This window comes from Taeniopygia guttata, chromosome 6 (assembly GCF_048771995.1).
Source record: "Taeniopygia guttata chromosome 6, bTaeGut7.mat, whole genome shotgun sequence".
Classification (NCBI taxonomy): domain Eukaryota; kingdom Metazoa; phylum Chordata; class Aves; order Passeriformes; family Estrildidae; genus Taeniopygia; species Taeniopygia guttata.
The window spans coordinates 8148696-8169139 of NC_133031.1; the positions used below are offsets into that span (position 1 = coordinate 8148696).

General features: G+C 42.3%; 1 protein-coding gene across 2 annotated transcripts in view; it reads left to right on the forward strand.

Annotated features, from left to right (window-relative positions):
• The first annotated feature begins 1205 nt into the window (after positions 1-1205).
• Positions 1206-20444, forward strand: part of RHOBTB1 (Rho related BTB domain containing 1) — a 49294-nt gene continuing 30055 nt past the window's right edge. The window contains exons 1-2 of one of the 2 annotated variants that reach the window (XM_030275766.4): positions 1206-1827; positions 6051-6146. The gene's annotated coding sequence lies outside the window, so the exon portion shown is untranslated. Of the gene's footprint in view, positions 1828-6050; positions 6147-17105; positions 19334-20444 lie in introns of those variants that run through there. The other variant, XM_002188133.7, reaches the window with a different exon arrangement.

Sequence of the window (20444 nt, forward strand, 5' to 3'; positions counted from 1 at the left end):
CCAGAACTCTGTAAAGTTCTTCCCAAATAAAAGAATCCTTCCAATTCTTGGGAGTAACTATGGCCTAGCAATCTTTCTTTGTCCTTAGTACCACATATGCAACAAAGGTCACTATCTTTCAGTCACTTACTCTAAATTTTACATTTAGCCAAGTTGCTACCAGTTTCTGTACATTTAATGAGGGCTTGACAATACCAGTGCCATTTATTTTATAGGCTCAGCTCCTGAAATTCTGTGGTCATTGTCCCACATTTCTTTTACAAATGTCAAACAGGGTATGTTAGTGTTTGATAATAGTCCAAAACTGATTTATGTGCTGAAGGCAGTCTGTCCATGGCATCACAGAGCTCTGCACAGGCTAATTCCCCCTGCTGCACAGTTCAGCATCCTGATACAGCATACATGTATATTTCACTACTCATACAGTATACAGCAGGTACATTTCAAGCCTTCATGAATCCACACGGAAGCAGATGAAATGAAAATTACCAAAAGGAGAAAGAAGATTCAATGAACCCTGCTTTTCTTATGGTTTTCGTTATATGGGAGCTAGGTTCATTGGTTCTGCACAAAATGCCGGATCTCTGCCATTGAGCTAGTTTGGCTGCAAGGCCAGCCTGCCTCTCTACCTGCAATACTGCCAGCTCCTGCTGTCCTTAGGCCCTTTATCTCAGCCCTTCGCCTTTCGGAAGGGCTGTGGTGGCAGAACCCCCGGGATCACCATTAAACATCACCGACGTGAAGCACCGGCACCAGGGCTGAGTGCCCGGCCCCCACAGTCCTCCCAAATCCCCCTCAACAGCACAGGATGACACAGCGTGGAAAACTCAGTCCAAGACTTGGAATAAGCAGAAAATTCCTTTAACACCAGACTACTGGGCCGTTCATTAAATTTACCTAAGCATTTCAGCAATACGTTCTACAGCCAAACGTTTTAAATGCCTGACGGAGCTGGATTACTTACGGAGACCTGCTATTGTTCTCTTTAAAGACTTCTCTTAGCGTATTATTGATAGAGAGGTCAGACACCCTGAGGGCAGTGTAAGTGGAAAGCGTCCTGACCGGAAAACAGGCTTAACGGTTTTGGTTTTTGTTTTTTTTTTTAGCTACAATTCATCATGAAAGTTCTGTGTGGGGAAACTGAGGCGAGCAGCGCGGTAGGATGTACTCATCAGACTCGTCAGCAATGTTAGACACCGGAGCATTCACAGTTCAGGGAGGCACACACACCTCGATCCACATTCCATCGCGCGGACGCTCTCACGGAGCAGGGAGGAGGCGGCTGGGGACCCCACCCTCCCGCGCACGGAGGTGATGCCATTGCGGCCGCTCCCCGCACGGGGCCCCGCAGGATTTCCTGCCTCCGCAGCCCCTCAATTCCTGGAAACGATCTCTCCCGAGGGCAGGAAGGGCGAGCGCGCCGCCGCCGGCAGCCCCGGAGCCCCGTGAGGGGAGCGGCGACCCCCGGGCCCCTCAGAGCGGAGCAGCGCGCGCGCTTCCCGCCGCCGCCGCGCGCGCGCTGCTCTAACGGCCGCGGCAGCGGCGCCGCGTGCCGGGGCGCGCTCACGTGACGGCGCTGGTTGGCTGGGGCGCGCGCGCCCGCTCCGCGCTGGGCACGGCGCACAACAGCGCAGAAGAGAACGGCACGGCACGGCACGGAACGGGACAGCACGGGACAGCACGGGACAGCACGGCACGGCACAGAACGGGACAGCACGCACGGCACAGAGCGGCACGGCAGAGCGGAACGGCACCGCACCCGAGACACCGCAACCCCGCTGAGCGCCACTTCTGTCCTGTCCCCAGCCGGTCCCGCTCCGCCCTCAGGTGAGAGCTGCGGCCGCGGCGGCGGGCGCGGGACGGGCAGACGCCGCCGCCGGTGGCTGTGGGTGACCCCGCGGGGCCGGACGCCGGGGGAAGCTGCGGCGGGGGAAGGAGCGGCGGGCGGCCGCGGCACCGCGGGGCTGGGACCGGCGGGCCGGGGGCGCTCCCCGTTCCGAGCCCCCGGCTCCTGCCCCAGGACAGTCTCTGCACCTGCCCGCCCTGCCCTGATGTCCCGCTCCCTTCCGCGGTAAGGTCAGAAATGCTGACGGCTCACTGGCGTGTCAGGCGGTCCTGCTGCATCGCTCCTGAGCCCTGCCACACCGTTAGGCGCGTTCGTTGTTTCTCTGCTGTCGGTGCAGGCAGAGCGCTGGGCTGTTTATCACTACACCTGGCATGACTTTCATGCGCTCTTGCAGAGGGCTTCTTTCAAAATTCATCTTGGCTAACCCCTGTTTGTGAAAACTAAATGGACAAAACTGAAATCTGTTCGTACTTCACTTTCTGGGTATGGGTTTGGCACATTTGCTATAGAAATGAAACTTTCTTCTCATGTAGAATCTCCAGGCACTTTCTGCATGCACTTTGTTTGAAAAGCAATTTGCTGAATTAACGTAGCATGCACAAAGATAACTTGAGTTGACATACTAGCAGCATACCATCTATCTCGTGAGCAAAAATGGAATATTCCTGCCCTTAGGTTCCTTTTTAATCTTAAATTATTAATGGTTCTCTGCATTACAAGAAAGAAATTAGTAATTGGTACAGAGTGCAAATGCATGTAGAGAATTGCATACAAGAGGAGCTGGTAATAAAGAAGGACATGCCTCACTAAAAAAACTAGCAGGAGAATGACGTTCAAGAGCTCTTTCTCTTCTTTACAGTTGTTGAGAACCTCTGAGGAGAAGCTCTGAGGAGTAGGCCATACCTAGCCCAACTCTTCTGCAGCTCTTGGAAAAAAAGGGATGAGAAAGGGGAAAACCTTTTCCCTATTTGGGGAGCATAGGAAAGCAGAGCTTTAGAGTTACTTGCACTTTCGTTTAGCAGCTGTTTAACTGAGTTGTTGTGGGTGCTCCTAAGATAGGGCTAGTGGCAATCATAATATCCCATCTTCTTTTAGAACCTGATTGTCAACAACACCAAATGTTGTAATTTGTACTTAGTTAAATGGAAATATTTATATCACACCTCATCATGCTGTTGTCTGTGTAATCAATACAGGAAAAAGTTCCTTTTTCTCTGAGAGATCCCTGAAAAAAACACACTTGCCAAAACTGAAATAGAAAGGGCACAACACTTGTCATTTGCTGTGGATCCAGCAACATTAAATGTTTGAATGTATGTTGAGAGGAAATGTTGATGTAGGTATCAATGGGAAGTAACATTTTTACTGTCTTTTCAACCATGTAATTAGAGCAAGTGAGGTGTGTCATAGTAAAGATTACAGCAGTGAACTAAGGTTCTGCTGTTTTTTTTACTTAAATTTCTCCCAGTATTTGAGCTTTTAAAGGCAAAAGTTTGAAGTGAGACCATATTAAGTAAGTCAGAAACATAAGGTTTAAAAGCAGTTTTCTTCCATGTAATCCCTCAAAGTTTGTTGAAGAGATTTGGGGCAGATGTCCTGTAAATACATGGTGTTACAGAAACTGAAACCAACGCACAGAGATGATGGGCTAGTTAAAGGAAACTCATAAAAAAACTTGAGAGGAGAGAATTCTGCAATATTGTTAGTTTGGTAATAATAATAATAAAAATCCCCAACAAACCAAATAAAAGAGGACTGGGACAAAGGATGGGTCAGCTAAGGCTTCTGAACAACACAAAGGTGAAGCTGAAGGGGATTTGAGGGAAAAACTGGGCTGAGTTTTCTGTAGGGTCAGCATGTAAGAGGAGTGTCTTGTCCATCACAGAAGAGGCTTCTAAACCAGATTACACACAAATGTTGACCACTATGAGACATCCAGGGAGCCCAGTGTTCCACCTGGCCACTTTTGTGTTCCTTCTGGGCCTGGTTTGCACTGCAAATGTTTCACTTGCCAACCTGCAGCAGGTGTTCCTGTTTCTCACCTCCCTGCCTATTTAAAAAACAATCCCCACTTTGGAGAATTACATCCCTCACTGAATTGCTCTGTGTTCCAGCAGGTTTTAGTTTCCCTCAGCCCATGGTGACCTTGCTGCATGCCCTGCACACGGTATCATGGTGTGCTTGTTGCTGTGGGTGAGCTTTAGTTCGGGTACTGCCTGCTTGGCTGCAGAGCAGATGGGAGAGAGAAGGAAGTGCACTGCCATGGCCAAAACTGATGATTTCTCTGCAGGCATGCAGGGTGAGGGTCACAGCAAGGCAGCTCTTCTCAGCTGTGAGCTCCTCCAGACTCTGATAAGGAAGGTGTATGTAAGGTTTAGCTGCTCTGTTCTTCTGAGTGCAGATCATCACAGAGAGAGCTCTGCTTCCACTACCATGGTATGAGAGTTGTTTGTATTTTGGAGTTGTAATAGAGTAGAACATTGCTAATTAAGAACTCAACTGTCTTCAAAACCAGAAAGTGGAAGACTGAGGGGCAGGGGGATGAAAGCCATAAACTTTTATCTGTGAAATGAAACTTTTAGGCTCATGCTTTAGTAATGATGAAAATCAGGTTTAGCTACATTTCTATCTACTTACATTCTTCAAACAACTGGTCTCACTTTACAACATAACAATTTAAAAATATCTCAGCAAACAGAAAAGTCTTAATATGGCCTTTACTAGGACAATAATGTAAATGATTAATGACTGATGAACAAGAATTGTGAATGAGCTAGTGGAAGGGCTATACATGTCTGTTTGAGAGTAAGAAGGATCTTGATATATCCTTGGCTGTCATGTCTGTAGATTTTAATGAGGGTGAAGTAGAGAAAGACTGTTAGAAGCAAATGAGATCTCAGTAAAGTAAAAACACAGAAAGCTCTGCGTTTATGATTAGATAAACCAGATGCCCTTTTTTTAGTTTGGTTTTTTTGAAAATAAATGTTCAGAAAGAAACTGCAAGTAACTTCTAATCTGCCATCAATACTCAAGAAACACATAAACAGTTATGAATGGCACACTATCACATAAGGTATCTATTTAAACAGTTTTAGTGCCCTGAGTATGCTAATGTCACTAATTAATAATTTGAGGAGCTGTTTAATTGGGGGTTAAGGCTGTCATTTGTAGGGCTTACAAAGGGAGCTGTGTGGGCCTGCCTTGGAGGAAGTAAGCGTGAATAAAGTAGAAAAGATGGTGAGAAGATTCTCCACGGAAGTAGCTGCATGTAACATGGCAGTTCAGGAAGACTGATATGTCTTTGCCACTAAAATGCTTATTGATAAGTAGCAAAGGGGAGGGCAGGACTCCTAGAGGACACAAACATCATGCCTCTAGCTCTTGTGTCAATTCTTGTGGCTTGTCTGTTCCACAAAGGTGGAATCAAGTGTTCATTTTCTGTTTGCTCTCTCTCTTGTGTTGTGCTGGATATTTACAGAAGGTTGTAATTTATGTGAGAAACTAACTTCAGTCCTAAATTCAGTTCTGAAATGATCCTGATAAGAAGGGAGAAATGCCCAGTGGGACACTATTCTGTTCCTTTGAAGACTTTGCATTTCACTGCTGCTATTCAAGCTATCCTGAACTTCTGAAACCTACTTGTGCCCCTGAGCTTTGCTTTTAGGGCAGTATCTGAAGTGAAATCAAAGTTCTTCCCACCTTCGGTTCTTGGAAAACCTCCACATTGCTCCTGGATGGGAACCAAGCCACAGTAAAGTAGGCATTTACCAAACCCGATGAAGGACATTTATAGTTAATTTCATTTGTTACCAAAGGAGGGAAGCAACATAGAATTCCCAGTTCATGTGTCATCAGGCTGTCAACTCATATTTTAGAGTCTTGTCACCTTGAAGATAGCCAAAAAATCCCTCCTCAGTCTGTTGCCTAAGAGAGAGGAGCTGGTTAACTGGGATACAGCAGTGTTAGGTACTGGCTACCCATGATTTCTTCACTGCATTGGAGCAGCGTGTTTTAGTAAAAATACACTTTAATCTAGTAAAGTTTACCTGTTTGAAACTTTAGAAGACTGTTTTATTGACCAAGCAGGCCTGCTTTACAATATAAAATGCATCCTAAAATATGTTGTTGCTGTTGTATGTGTTGTAATTTTAGGTTGAAAATAGTAAAGTTTACTCTTTTTTTTTTCCCCTTCTTTCCTCTTTAGGAGTGCCATGTTAAGAGAAAGACATGAAGTATTTTTAATGAAATTCTGCTTTTGATCAAGCTGCTAAAAATGGATGTGAACATTTTCTCCTGTGAGGTAAGTATCAACAGGGAGAAATAAAAGAAAACTGTCTTGTTTCACTTAGTGTTGCCTGTCACCACTGCTCTTCTGACCAGCAGCTTTTGGTCAAGTATTTTAGAGTTATAACATTTGTGTCTTGGCAAACTTTGTACCAAAAGTCTTAACTGAAAAGTTAAAATGAAACTAATAGTTTCATTTACAGGATTAGTCAGCTTTGTTCTGATATTCCTGCAGATAAAAACAAATGTTGGTGCTGCAGGGTTGGTAATGAGCAGCTTCTGCACAGACTAGCTTTTGACCCAATGTCAAGCTTTTTTCCAAGCATCAAAGAAACGGAAGCTGCAAAGTCTGGTGTTCAAGAGTGAATACTCACACACAGACTAACTGCAGGTGCAGGAAATGAATGAGATCCTGGGATGAAGGAAGAGCTTGTACCACAAATATGTAGGTACTTTTCCATGCATCCAGGCAGCCTTCTGAGTTCCTGCTCTAGGCAGCCTAGGGAAAAGTGGGGCTTTTGCCAGTCTGAGTTACAGGTGTATATTTTTATTGCTTCTGTCAAGCATCACAGCCAGATCTTAACACTTCCTGCAGAAAGTATGAAAATTAGTAAAACCAAATACATGTCCTTAATTTAGGATCGTGGGAAAATTCAGGTTGTAAGGAACTTCAGGAGATCATAGAGTCAAACCCTCTTCACAGTTTGGAGTAGTCAATGAAATTAGGTCATTTTCATCAACTGGCCTTCTCAGTCTGTTATATGTTCAGAAATATTAACAAAAGATTGATTTATAGCTTTCCATATGTATTAAATGTACATTATAATAATGCAGATAGGGACATAAGATGCTACTAAAATTTGTCAGAAGGGAGAATGTTTTAATTAAGACAGGATTTCACAGGAATGGTCTATTTCTCTGAGCAAAGGAAACAATAAATCTCTGATGTGTTCATTTCTTGCAATTGCAAATGAAACCTCCACAGGTCAGCTAATACTGACCTAATGTCATGCTGCCAGTATTTTCAAGACGGGTTCCCTGCAAGAATTACCCCTTCCCAGGCACCTCTAGGGAATTGATTTATTTACTTCCTCCTGTAAGCAAAATTGCTTTCTCATAATAAAAGGAAGGGAAGTGAACATTGCTTATCCTGTCTGAAACATGCTACTGAAACATTTCCTGCAAAGTATAAATATTTGTTCATGGGAAAACACAGTGACAATGTGAATAAAAATAAACATCTTGTCAGGAAGCTTAGGGAGCTATCTCCCCCCGGGCTTTAAAAGTAAACACAAACCAAGCATCCCTCCTGCCCCCATCATTGTGTACTATCAAGCAGAACATTTTGTGAGCCCTAGGTGCAGCTACTTCCACTGTTTTGGCCAAGGAAGATTATACAATGAAGGGGTTAATCTTGTCAGGAGAGAGACATTTTAGCATTCAGAGCCTCATAGGAGGGTCAATGAAGTGAAGAGACACTTGGTTTACTTTGGATTTATGCTTATCTCAATGTGCTTTGAATTGATCCCTCAAAATTGGTAATTTAATAGCTTTAATAGTTACATTAGTAATTTAATGAGTCCCTTTCAGGACATCATCAAAGACAAACATATACTTTGTGAATAAAAATAGACGTAATTTTGTAGGTAATGCAGTTCCCGAAAGCCAGTATACAGTATTACACATATGCAAGTTGTGATTGTCATGGTTTAACCCCAGCCAGAAGCTAAGTACCATGCAGTTGCTTGCTTATGTACCCCCAGTATATAAGAGGGGAAGAGAATCAGAAAAACGGTAAAACCTGTGGGCTAAGGACTGTTTAATAATTGAAATAAAATATTAAAATCATTGGAGTTAAAAGGGAGAGAAAAGAAAGGGAGAGAAATAAAACCCCAGAAAAATAAGTGGTGCATACATACTGACTGAGGCCCAGCCCAACCCTGAGCAGCAGTTGGCAGCTCCCAGTTGACTCACCCAATTTATATACTGGGCAAGACCTTTTAGGGTATGGAATATCCCTTTGGCCAGTTTGAGTCACCTGTCCTGCTCTGCTCCCCCTCGGCTTCTGGTGTACCTGCTCACTGGCAGAGCACTGAAATGTCTCAGTTTGGAGTGAGCACTAGCAAGCAACACCTACAACACCCCTGCGTCATCAGCGTTCTCATAGTGAGTCCAAAACACAGCTCTGTACCAGCAACCAGGAAGAATTTAACTCTATTCCAGCTGAAACCAGGATGCTGATGCTATGAATTATTTAATATGCACTCAATGATCTCACCATCAAGAAGTACCTATTGAGGGAAATGGCACACTCAATAATCCGAATATCTCTTTTCACCTCTGCTCCCAGTGTCAAGCCTCACTTCCCAGACTGTTTTAAAATGAATTTCTGAGTAACATGTATAGCTCATATAGCTAAACTACAGAACAGTATTCTCAGAAATTTGCTGTTTCCACGCCAGTTCCTGTTGTTTCTCTGATTTGGTCTCACTTCTCAAAGTGAATATATCTGCAGGTTTGGAAAAAAGCTAACTTGTGGATGTGCTTGAATCAGAAAATGCTACATCTTTGGGAGATGTGTCTTTGTAGAGGTGTTATTTACTCCTTAATATCCCAGTCAAAGCTTATTTGCTTTTGGGCTTCTATGTCACTTGAGGCATTACGAGACAAGTAGTAGTAAATTTAGCTGTCTGGGTAAAGAAGCTACTGCTCTCTCAGAGATTAGGGTCTTGACAGTCAGTGGAATAAAATAGCTATTGCCTCTACAGTGCAATCTGGCACTTGAATGTATCTGACAATTCAGAATGGCAAATACAAAGTTCTGGACTGTGCAAAGCCAGCAGAGGGGTGTGTGTGCAACAGCAACCTTCAGCAGAATTAAATCTATCAGAGGAAATTTTAAATTTTCAAACTGCTTGCACAAGTTCTTCTCAGACTTAAGTCTGCTTGTGACTAGAGATTAGAAACGTGGGGGGACTGCCTTGTGGGGTGGTTCAGGTGTGAGAGGAAAGGCAGTGTTGCTGTTTGCTGCTTTTGATCTTTGTAATTAAATTTATGTTCTCTAGCACTGTTTATCATACTGTTGAAATACATATTTCTAACTTTTTCATGGGATTTGCTGTGCTTTACATGAAGGAGAATTACTGTTTTTCACAACACCTGTGCAGAATAAGGAACAATTGGTTACAGTTAGGTGGAAAAGGAAGAAAGAAATGATGCAGTTCTGAAATGTCCATTAATTCAGGGGCTTAAGCATCAAGGTACCCAACATAAGAAATCAAAGCTGGGATGTAAAAACAGTGCTGTTACATCAAAACATTCTCTTGCCAGCTGGAATTACCTGTCTCTCACACCTCTGGAAGCAAGGGCCTAGCACCCTTAAAATGAGGATTTGCAGTAACAAAACATAGTATGGTAACAGTACCTGAACTTTAGCTGCTTTTTGTTTTCAGCTGCTTTGTCAGGGGTGATATTTGCTTCTGCGTGGGCTCCTAGATGTGCTCAGCATGGGCAGGTGTCCCAGTAATTGTCCTGAGCAACAGGTACAGTTTAACACTTGAGATGGATGTATGTGTTGTGGGGCCTTATGGCTGTACACATTTCAGTTTTTGATTTATGGCTGTTCCATAACACTTGAACTTCCTGAATTTGTCATTTCTATTTCAGAGACATCTTTTTGACTATCATGTGAGCTTATGACAATAGTGTAAATTATTCGTCACTAAATACAGAATAATGTTTCATAAAATACTTTACTGTCTTCTAAGGAAAATACCTGTGGGTCAGGCTTTCCTTGAGGCAATTCAGCTGACTCCATCAAATTTCTCCAGGGGTGAAATTTGTTCTTTTAATTCTCTAATGTGTTTGCAACAGTGCTCTCCACTGGCAACACTATAATTAAGGAAGTTTTAAGTTACTATAAGGGGACAATGGTCTTTTAGCTGTAGATCTGAATTTCAGCTAGAAGCCTAAAGTAAAAAATCAGAATGGTGGAGGAATATTTATCTTCTATAACAGATGCAGTTTGATGACATTTTATTGGCAATTTCTTCTGTAAACAATTCGTACCTTTTCCTGCAAAAATATTTTGGGAACAAGGTGTGGGAGGAATTTAATTCTCTTGAGAATTTTATAATGCTACAAAATGCACCCTGCTCTAGCAATTTTGTTAATATGTATGGGAGTAAATAAGATTACCTTTGTAGTTCTCTTCTTCCTTTACCCAGGAAAAGAACTCTTGCCTAACTCGGAAAAGTTTAAAAACAGAATGCTACATGTCTTGCTACTTTGTTGAAAGAGGAAAAAAGCCCTTCTAGTAGATGCTTTGGCAATATGACTTTCAAGCAATGAGTGAATGAGAAATTTCAAGGCACTAAAATATTTCTGATTTTGTTAAAGCTCCCTGAATGCCTGATTAGCTTCAAAACCATTATTGCTGCTGGTTCTACTTCTTTAATTTTACAAAGGTATATTCTGTTCCTGACATATTTAAAGGCTGCACTTCTAAGTGTAATTGGAAAGTGATGTCTTTTACTCAGTACTTTGCAAATTTCTCAGTATACACACACTCCTTTAAGCCCTCTGATTTGTGCCTAATCTGTAGTTCAAACCTGTAACAGTGATACTTTTCAGGCAAATCCTGGAAGTAGTCCTACAGCCTCTGTGAAAACTGCAAATATATGCAAGAAGTATGTGATTTCATGGTTGATAGCTTTTGAATGGTAGCATTTAAAAGAACAAAATCCTTCTTGGAAACTATTCCTAATAAACATAATTAGGGAAGTCTCATCAAGCAGCCTGTGGTGAAACATGCAAACTGTCTTTATTGCCTGCTGCTTAGACTTGGAATCACTTGTGTGTGTTTTCTTGTATGGAATCACTTGTGTGCATTCTTCTGCAATTTCTGCAATTACTATTATCCTTCAGCTACGCTGTTTTGCTAGAATTTATAGGAAGTGTTTTAGGGAGTAAAAGATATCCATCAGAACCAACCCTGGTAATATAAAAAAAAAGAGAGCTAGATTTCTTTGGACATATTGAAGAAAACCACTAAAATACATGAGTGGCATTTGGACAGTAGAAACTGTGTTCATATAATCCAGTCTAACCCACTGAATTTGTTGTGTTTCAAAAATGCAGGCTCTGCAAGGCAGTCTTTGCTAGTGTGACTAAATCATGTCAAGTCTTTCCTTCCTGGAAAAGCTTTCTCTTTCAAGAAATGAGTGGTTCCAAGGTATAAAATACAGAGAATATAACAAAGTTTGAATTTGGTCTTGAATTCATAAAATCCCACAGTGTTGCTACTGTGCAGAATCACACTGTTCAAAATAAATGAAGAATTGTACTGTAATCTTGGGGGGGACTGTAACCCAAATAAGCACACTCTTTGAACAACCTAGTGAAAAAATAGTAAAGTTACATGTGCTTCATTCATTTCTGTTTTGTTTAAGCTACTTTAAGTTATCATCTCTCTAAGATAGGCATGTAGCAACAAATTCTGTGGACTTTTTCTTCTTGAATTACTCCTTAAATTGAAGTCCAGGGGAGTCCCTGGAAGCTTTTCCTCAGCAGTTTCAGAAGGATTTATATCAGGCTCTTATATGCATAACTGGGTCTTACTTTCATGTCTAGCTCGCTGTGGGACAGAGGTGCAGAAGAGTAAGTTGTAGCTAATAAGGCTGTTTCCCTAAGATCAGTGATGATGAGATTACGCTGCCTTTGATTCTTCTACTTAATCTCCTCTGTTGGTTTGACAGCCTATAAAGATCAGAGTATGGCTAGTGGCTGCTGTTCTTGTATATAAGCAGTGATTCAGAGACCAATAACACTGGGCTTTGGAAAGTGTGAAGAAGGCCACAAAATCCACTTTGTTTCTCTTCCTCTCACACTCCTGACATTTGCCAGTTCCTGTAACTAGAGATCTGTGTTCAAGACTTGTCCTCATCATCCCTTTATGCCGCTAATAGAACCAACTCCAAGCAGGGGTGGCCCATTGTTGCAGAGATCTCTATTTGTGTATTGCTCCTGTCAAATGGATTTTGTATCCTCCTGTGTATAAATCTCCTAGGCTTTTAGTAGGTGATTTCTGCAATCCTCAAAAGGCAGAAAGAGCATTTATAATGCTTGGAAGAAAAAGGACTGATCCATTTATGTACGGTTTTTAAAGCTCAATAGCTTAGATCAGGAGTGAGAAGCAAAGATTGTGTAGGTCATTGAAAACCTTCTGTAGATGTAATATAAAGATGTTTCAAGTCTCTTGGAAACTTGGTACTCAGAGACAAGTGAATTTTGACTGATCTACATAGAGGAGAGATGGAGACTGACAGCTAGCCACAAGGTCAGACAGACAGAAAATCTTCCCCAGCTGACTGTTTGCTATGACTCTTATTTCATTCCACAAAGGACTTCTTTCCATTCCATTAACATCTGATTAGATGGCAAAAACATTTTAAGAAGCTCTGAACAGTTATGCAGATGCCAGCATTATTACTTCCAGATTCCTTCCCTTGCCAAACAGCAAAATGACACAGCCAAGAAGAAATCCTCCTACTAGTCAGTTTTTTCTATTTAGGTTTTTTTTTGGAAGTGTTTTTATAAGTTGATTAAACCTTTTGTATACATGCTGTAGTCCTGATGAGCTAGAAGTGTGGAATATAGCAAATACAAGCTGTTGCAAAATTACTCCCATTAGTAAAGATTACATATGTGATACAAAACTCTGCCATAGAACCAATTCTTAAAACAGCCTCATCCTCTCTGGGTTGGGAGCGCAGTGAGCCATAACTCTGCCACTTCTTCCCTTGGGAGACTCTTACATAACTGCTCAGCTGTTTCTCTTGCTGTTCTTCTTATTAAGCCAAAATTTTGCTTTGCTTAATTGTATCCTGGTACACCTAACTTTGCAAACTGGGACTGTCCAAGTGAATCCACTCTCTTTTCAGAGCAGACCCCACAGCAGAAAGAGAAGGGCAGTTTATCAGAGTTTAAGGGGCCATCAGAGAGACCTTGACAGCGCAAATGAACAGGCTGGGACATACCTGGTTCAGCTGAGCGCCCTTCCAGCAGTGGGGACAGCCACGTCTGGGGCTGCCTGAGGCTGAGAGCAGCGAGGAGCACGAGGGCAGGCTTTATTCCCCTCTGCTCGCACTTGTGAGGCGGCTTCTGAGAAACTGCTCAGGCTTCACCCTTCCAAAGAGAGATTGACCAGCTGAAGACAGTGCAACCAAGGGCCGCTAATACTGTGGGGAAACTGAAACATGAGATATATGCAGACACACTGAGCGAGCTGCTTATCTAGCCTGGAGAAGAGAAAGTTAGGAGGGCGTCTAATTACTATCTCAGGTAGTCACAAGGGGTTATAGGGAAACCAGATCTTCTCGCAGTTCCGCGACAAAAGGACAAAAGGCAACAGTCACAAGTAGCAGCAAGGCGGGTGTAAAGAAAATATTTTCTCACTGTTGTAAAAAAAGCCATTTTCATATAAGTAGCTAAGCAATGGAATACGTGGATTGGAGATTGTGGACTGATTGTCCTTTACCAGATCAAGCTTTGAAGTTAGCTGTGCATGGAGGAGGAGGTTGGACCGGATGACCTCTGAAGGACTCTTCCCACCTAAATTGATTTTCTGTTTTGGAGTGAGGTGGAGAAAATTAGGGTCTTGTAATTAACAAGATTAAATATGAAAGCAGGGAAATGCAAAAGCCAATATCCTACACATAATTAGACTGAAAACTAAAGCATTGTCAAAATATAATCCTCTGAAAAAAATGTGGATATTTTATTTTATTCCAAATTATAAATATTGGCATTTTCCTTCTATAGATGGTTTCTTTCCTGTTTACTCAGCTGTTCAAAATACATGCCCGTATTAAGCCTTCTATATCCCTTTTCTAGTGAAAAAGAATTGGGAAACATCATTCATAAGGCCACTGGTGCTATATATCATTCACAGAATGCTCTAATAAAATCTGGTACACTGCAGGCTACTTAAGCAACCATGGTCTTACACTATATTTAGCATTCAATGAAGAACTGAAAAAAACGCCTAAAAAATAAATGTATAGTGGTCTATGTTGGTGTCCAAGGAACACAGTGAAGGTATCATTGTGTGTGTTACATGTCTCCATCTCTGAGAATTAAGACAAATGTGGGATTGTAGGAAGAGGGATGCAACTGGCCTTATCAATTTGCACAGCTGGCTGAGAGCAGATGTTGATGTCACTAAATAGAGACACCTTACGTCAAATGCTAACCAAAGAGAAGAATGGACTGGGTACAATGTGCAATAGTTTTGAAAAGAAAGCTAATTAGGAATGCATGAGCATTTGGCAAGGGGACGTCACAGCCCTGAATGCAAACCTTTTAATACAAAAATTGTATTGACAGGAAATGAGTTGAGTTTAATTTCAATGTTTATAGAATGTATTCTTACATAGTTTTATTCAAGGCATTTGTTCTCTTTATGAATTTTTTATGGATAAAATCTAATGAAATATATCCTAAACCATTACAAAAGTAGTTAGAAATTATTTTGCTCTACCCATGTCATTGAAGTCTCTAAGCCTAATTGTGGGGGAAAAGTAGACTACAATGACAGGAGCTGGGTAATTCTGATGTTTCAATTCACATGCTGCCAGTTGGCTGAGACTACATATACTACATGCAATGGGTGGATGGTGAAGTCCATAACTGAAGTACCGTATTTCCTTACTTTGGTTGTATGACATTCATTCATGTTCTCTTTGTATTGTTGAAAGCAAATTTCATGGACTTCTGTCCCTGTGAGATTGCCATATGCAATGTGGAGCCGATATAGGACAATTTAACTTACTCTGTTTTACTAAATTCCTTGTGCATTTAAATTATTTCAACTAACATTTTTTTTAATCCAAGCATGCTCCTAAAGTCTTCTAATATGAAAGGCCCCTGCATTCAAGGGTAAGAGGGAGAGAGACATTCTAGGATGTCCTGTAATATTTGGTTTTGGGTTTGGACAGTCCTAGGCAGTCTCTGCAATGTCAGGCCTGCCCTCTTTAAGTGAACAAGCTCAGTTCTATAACTGTCCCTCCTGAGTGTTGTTGGTGTAGCTTGTCATAGGAAACTGCATTTGTGCTTGGGTGTTGCAACCTGAAGCAGAAGGAAAATAGTCTCAGTTGTCCTGAATTAAAAGCTTGAGTAGGTCCTCAGAGGGAGCAGAGCTACGTTACCACAATTTTAATTTTTTTTTTTAAGCAGACTGTACCTAGACGTCTAATATAGGGGAGAGCCTCTTGCTTCCACATAGCCCTTGGGTCTGGGATTTGGACTTTCTCAAAATGCTGATAAACAGGAATGTAAAATCTAAACCCCAGAGTTACCATGCTTAGACTATCAATCCTCTGCAGATGCAGCAGACTTAGATTATGATGGGATGGTGAGAAGCATGGGCTCCCCTTCCAGAAGTGTTTATCAAAGAAACTAAACCAAGTGCTTGTAGTCCCTTCTTCCTGCACTTCCTGTTATCCTTGACTGGTATTTTTTCAACCTGTCTCCTCATGAGCCTTTCTCTGGTGTCTCAGAAGTGCAGAGGATGGAAAGGCCTGAGGGCACTGAGCTTCAGCATTTCTGAGCTAGTAGCAAGTTCCTTAAGGAGTTCTGCTAACACTGCATGTTTGAGCAGCCTCTGGAATTAAACTGACTCTCAAGATCCAGGAGTAGAAAGGTTATTTGTAAACTCAGTTATAGTCTATGCACAGCTGATGCTCTCTTGTGATGCTTTTTAATCATCTGAGAAATATAGTCTCAAAACCAAAAGGTTAGTTTAGCCCCAGAGTAAAAAACAATACATTGAAGCATATGGGCATGTGGATTTACATTTGTGTTTTCAAATGCATTTTTAATTTAGCAAAACTAAGTAGGATTCTCCATGGGATTGAATGCATTTTTAAATTATTATTTTAGTATTTTTTTATCCAGTTGTTCTCTCAGTTGTGAGATAGTGTTTAAAGCACATAACTGAGCTGCAGTGACAGAGCTCGCTTGGCAGCCCATAAACATGTTTTGGAAAGCTGTATTGACTTGGCAAAAGCAGACTGTAGTTAAATGCTACCATGGTCCAATGCCATGTCCTTTAGGATTGCTTGCAAAGACAGACCTTATTCCCTTCTCCCTTTCCCTCTATTCCTGAAAAAAAAAAACAAATGAAAATGAAAAATCCAAGCTGGCTACCTGGAATACTTTAACATCCAAATGAGTAAAACTTTACCATTTGTGTATTTTTAATGCTTATGCAAAGTCAGTGGGAATACTTGTGGTTTATTACTGTGCTTTCTTGTACCAAAGCCTAGAAACTGTCAGTTGCTCTACACCCTATTAGAGATGCATTCCAACCACTTCTCAATGTGTCACTCAAATTTATGGTCAAAACTAAACTGTTTGTTTTAAAAGATTGGGAAAATGTAAATATGTTTCCACACAGGATTATGTATTAGAGAATTTTGGTTGTCCTGGAGTTTTATGTTATACTTTGCTGGAAAAGCTGCAATCAGAATTATGTAATAAGTTTTACATTTGTGGTGGGAAAGCACTGAATGGTAAAAATTTCTGTAGATGGTCATTAAAATGGAATTGATATAGTAGCATGTACCTATTTCCACAGCAGGAGAAGCCTTTCATGAAACAGGAAAAAGAGAGAAACTTGAGACCTTTTCTTTATCCCCATCAAAAGCAACACCCTCTTTCTATTTTTCCCATTTTAACCACCTGACTAATCTTTGTCATTGCTGTATTCTGCTAAATTTACCATTGTGCACTAAAAATAACACTTTCTTCCTGTCCTCTTCCTTTTTTTTTTTTTTTTTTTTTTTTTTTTTTGCCTGTAGAAAAGCTCTGTAAAGAGCTGGGAATCAGATATAAAGGTTTGTGGGTTTTTTATTGGCTTGGTTTGGGAATTTTTTTTGAATTGCAGTCCAAGACTTCTTGAGTCAGTATCATGGCAAGTCTGGTTGCTTTGTATCAGTTTTCTCTGACATGATGCTAACTTACCTGCTCTCACATAAACACTCACTGTTTGCAACAGTGATAATCTAGGTACAGCAACATGGGCTCTAGCTCTGATTTTTCTCCAGAAAGTGATCATTTAGACTGTAGAAAAAATGTACTAATAAGGAAATAAAAATTGACATACTGAAACAGTTTAGTAAAAGGAATACCTTTTGTATAACACTGCTTTGCTCAGCCTTCTGAATTGAGTGGGATGAACATGAGGGTTTTTTTGTTTTCCTAAAAACTGTGTATCTGAGAAACAAGAGAATACATGGGGTTGTTGTTCTTGCACAGAATGAAAAATTTAGCTCTCATTTGTGGAGAAGAAAAATTCCCATAGAAATTGAAACTTTAAAAACAGAAGATTATACTACATGTGGCAGCAGCTCTCTGGCCACAGAGAGGAGGCACAGACTTTCCCAGGCACTTTCCCGGGGAAGGCTGTGAGAAGATCAGAGAAAGGAATGAGAAACAATTCTTATCTCTGCTTGTTGCATCTACATGTTGTACACATGTAGAATGTGTCATAGAGATTTGTTTGCCAAAAGGTAATTTCTTAATTAAACACTAGATAGTGTTTAGATTGATTAACCAATTAAGTCAAAGCAGTATCAGACTAGCTGTGAGTTACTGAGTTTCTTAATTAGTATAATATAGTATAAAATGATACATTAAAACAATTTATCAACCTTCTACAATCATAAAGTCAATTCTAATTATTCCCCAACTAGAAACCTACAACAACTACACATTTTAAATCTGTTTACTTTTATTTTTACTTTTTGTTGCCTGCATTATCAACTTGATATTTCTTTGCTTGTTAAGTAGATGTCTGAGTGAGAGTTGTTTAACTTTGTGATGCATTTGTCTTGTCCATCCAAACTGTGCAAAGCTAGGAAAATAGCACTTAATATTTGCCATGATTTACATTGTTCTCCTGCCCCTAATAGCCTCCTTTGATACAAAGTTGCAAACTGTAATTTGTCCTGACATAGATGTACTCAACTGAAAATTGTTGCTGTCTGACCTGGTTAATGTAACTTTGGCTTCTGTGTACTTGAAAAATGTAAGTAATTGACTATAACAAAATGCATTTGGATACTGTTAACCTGTTACTGGTACAGATAACTATTCTAAGTGGAGTTTTAAACAACTTTATAACGTTTTCCAACAAATTGCTGTCTTAATGCTACAAGACTGTGCAATGTGTGAGTCCAGATTGCTGTAAGAATATTTTTGGAATAGTGACTACTTTTTTAGTAGTCATATCTATGTCATAAACTCTCCTTAGCTGCAGCAATTGTGCCCGTGCCTCTTACTGGTTAGTGGCAGTTTTGTTGATGTCAAGTGGTAAACACGGAGCCAGAGACTGCTGTTTTAGCAGGGAGTCAGGTCTGGATTGTAGCACACAGAACCTTGGGCTGCTTTCACTGGTTTGAAAACACTGAGTCCAGATTACCACTGTAAGAGAAAAGGAGGTTGAGGTTTAATTGTGATGTGTGTATTTTACATGAAGGCTTCAAAAATTAGTGAGAATAGAGAGAAGTGATTTCAAAAGATACCAGCAGCACTTGCAGTAAGAAATCGCATGCCCAACTTAGGGCATCATGCAGGGAGGCATTCAGGACCTTTGCACTGTGAATGTATTTACAGTATTTACAGTGTATACGTATAAAGACTGCCTATGGGGGGGTGTTGCTTTGCTCCCAAGTGGTTTCGTGTCCGAGCTTTTACCGTGGCAGGCTGTGGCAGGAAGCCTCCGCTGCGGGCCGCGGGGCAGGGGCGGACGCGCCCCGGCCACCCTCGCTGCGGCCGTGGGTCGCTCCGCCGGGCGGGCATGCGGCAGCGGCTCCGGCCTCCGCCCCTTTACGCGCGGCCGCGGTTTCATGAATGAAATCCAATCGCCGCGCTAAAAATAGCCCGCGGGGCCGGCACGTCACGGCTGCCGCCGGGCCCGCCGCCGCCCGAGTCGGCGCCGCAGGCCGGGCCGGGCAGGGACCCCGCCGCGGGCCGGGCGGGCGGAGCAGAGCCGGCGGCGATGCTGCCTCCGCGCCGAGCCGCGCCGGCTCCGGGCGCTGCCCCGCCGCCGTGAGGAGCAGCGGGAAGGGGGCGCGGCGACGGCCGCCAACCCCTCCGGTGCCGCTGCACCCACCCCGGCCTCCGGGCATCCCGCCCTCCCGGGTAGGTCCCGCGTCGCCCGGGCGCGATCGCGCTCCGAGCTGCCGGTGTGCCAGAGGTTCCGCAGGGGGCGGGTGGCGGCGCCCCGCGCGTCCCGTTTGCCCGCAGGTGCTCTCCTGCCTCGTCCTGCCTCGTCCCAGAGCAGGAGGTGGTGGCATCTTCCCCTCCTCCGAGGACAGGAGGGCTGAGTCCTTGATGAAGCAGATCTGGCTTCCTTTTCCAGCGAGGCCACGAGGCGCGAGGCAAAAATAGACGGGTGTGATGTGTACGGGAAGCACAAACCTCCTGGCACTTGGTACTTCTGAGTGTCACTTAGAGAAAACCCGAAGGATATCTTTTTCCCTTGTTTTTCCTCTCCCCTTTCTTTCTCCCTGATGTGTCTGTGGAGTTTGCTGTGAGTTGCTGACAGCAGCAGGAGGCTGTTGAGGTGGGGTCTTGTGGCGCAGATTATTAGGTGTCTGTATCGGGATCTATCTGTGGACCATAGAAAGGGACTATAGAGACAAAGAGTAGTAGACTTTTATTTGTTTAGTCAACCTTTCATAGGTATTGTGGCATCTGACATCTTGAGCAAAGAGAAATCAGTCACTGGATGTACCGAGGGAGACTAGGTGGAGGAGTTGCCTTCTATTGGTCAAGACATTGCTCTGAAGACAACAATATACTTGTTTAAAAAATGATAATAATAAAAGAAAGCCCTTGAGGTTCTGCATATGGTCACAGCAAGAGCAAGGAAGTGATGCCAGAATAGTCTCAATGACTTTGTTCATCCTCAGTTTGTGTACTATTTCAGGACACACAGCTGACTTGAAGCCAAATGTTCAGCTTGAGCTGTAATAGCTTGAGCTCTACTGGAAGCTGAGGTGGAAATTAGCTTTTCCAGTGTGCTTAAGGGGAGTCCTTTAGCTGCTGGTCTTTCTAGACAAAAATAATGCATGTAGGGAGAAACCCACTATTATTAGGATTATGCTGAAGAGTTGTCATTACTGCTTAGTGTAAGCAGTAATATTTCAGTACAGTGTGTATTTCAGGATCAGGAGTCACACCTTGTGGAAATGGAATGGCTTCATTTCTTTTCAGTGTTTTTCTGAGGTCCTCTTCCATTAGGTTTTGC